Source organism: Parus major, chromosome 27 (assembly GCF_001522545.3).
Source record: "Parus major isolate Abel chromosome 27, Parus_major1.1, whole genome shotgun sequence".
Taxonomy (NCBI): Eukaryota; Metazoa; Chordata; class Aves; order Passeriformes; family Paridae; genus Parus; species Parus major.
Genome location: NC_031796.1, coordinates 512,480 through 514,389, shown reverse-complemented (window position 1 = coordinate 514,389; position 1,910 = coordinate 512,480).

Sequence of the window (1,910 nt, the reverse complement as noted above, 5' to 3'; positions counted from 1 at the left end):
TCCAAACACCGGAACGTTTCTGTCCCCAGTTCACATCCTCACAGTCCTGCTGGCCTTGGCAGGGTGCTGAGGGTTCATTGTGCTCTCATTACTGTAAAAATGAACTGTTACTTCAGTTGGAGAGAACTGTGCCCAGGTTGGAATACGTGTCTGGTCTGGGGGGAAGGAGCCAGCTGAGCTCTAATCCCCCCCTGAGCCGCAGTGCCCGGCGGTGGGGACGGTTTGCGTGAGCCCTGCTCGGGTCTGTCCTGCCGTGACACCGTGTGCACGGCTGGGAACGCTTGTGTAACTCCCTGCTCCCAGCTCCACGGAGCTTACGAAACCCAGCTGGTGTCCTGGGCCAGGGCCACGGCCTGGGAACCTCGCTCTGGGGCTGTGTGTGCCCACGGCTCCTCACCGAGCAAGGCTCGGGATCCAACCCACGCACCTGCAGTCGCTCTGGGAAGATCAGTCCTGGCTCGTCACTTCCAAAATTGCATTTAGAAAGCAGTTAGCCCGTTTCCTTTATTTAGGTGAACTTTAACGGCCAGGTTGCAGAAGGATCTGGGTAGCACTTTAATGGAATTAAGCCAGTGCAGAATTTGAGTATTTATTTCAGCGGGGATCATTATGGTTTTGAAAAAGCCAGGCTTAAGCTGAATTAAGAGACTCAAATGAAGTAGCTTGTGGCCAGAGAAGGCCCTGGGGACATCAGACTAGTATGACCCAGAATATAACCCAATACAACCCAGAATTTCTAACCCAGCTGCAGCTCTGCAGGTGAATTCCCACTGCAGGTGGGACCTGGGAAGCGGTGTCCTGCCTTCTGTAGCACCTGCCAGGGAAAACCTTTAGTACTTATGAAACAGGTGGCCAGCCTGGGAGGAAAACAAGCCTGGTCTTAGGGATGAAGAAACAGGTATGGAAGATAAAGACCCCATGGTTTCCTCACTAAAGGATTCCTTAACAATTTTGTGTTAAAATAGTGTACATCTAGCAGCAGTATGGGCCAGGAGTGGGGAGGAGCTCCTCATCTGTTTCTCTTACAAAAAGCCTGTTCTTAGACTGGATATTTGTCCTTGATTGGCACCTCAGTGTTTCTCAGGAAAAACTGAAAATGGGATCCTGCCCTCCTGCAGTTTCTCTATTAAATCCAATTATTAGGGATAGTAACCCTGTTAACACAAGGTAGTAATTCCACGAGGGATCTCCAGTGCGTCCACAACACTTCCAGGCCGAGCAAAAGCAGCTCACTGCTGCTCCAGATGCAGCAGGCAAGGTCGAGAGGGATTTTTTGGGATCAGGATCTGTTTTTTCAGCCTCTCCCTTTGCCTTCCAGTGCTTCAGGCTGGTGCTGGGGTGGTGAGGGAGCCCCGACGCCCATTCTCCTGTCCTCCTCCTGTCCTTCTCCTGTCCTTCTGTCCTTCTCCTGTCCTCCTGTCATTCTCGTGTCCTCCTGTCCTTCTCCTGTCCTTCTCCTGTCATTCTCCTGTCCTTCTCCTGTCCTCCTGTCGTTCTCCTGTCCTCCTGTCATTCTCCTGTCCTCCTGTCCTTCTCGTGTCACCTGTTGCTCCTTCTGGCAGGTGTGTGCTGAGCCAGGAACCGGCCCTGTCCCTCGGCGCTCTCTGGGGCTGCTGCTCTCCCCTGAGGGTGATGCTGCTGCCCCTTTGTGAGCCTGGAGCTCAGCAGGGTGAGATGAAACCTGTGCGCTGTTGTTGGGGCTGCCGCTCCCTCTCGAGCGGCGCTACCGCCATCTCCGCGGGCCGAGCCCGGCAGCGCCCCGAGGCGGGAGCCGTGCGGCGGAAACCGGGATGAAAGCGGGCGGCAGGGCTGGGCGAGGCGGTGTCCCCCATCCCGCATTCCCCGGGCCGGTGTCCCCCGTTCCCCGTGCCGGTGTCCCTTGTCCCCCGTTCCCCGTGCCGGTGTCCCCC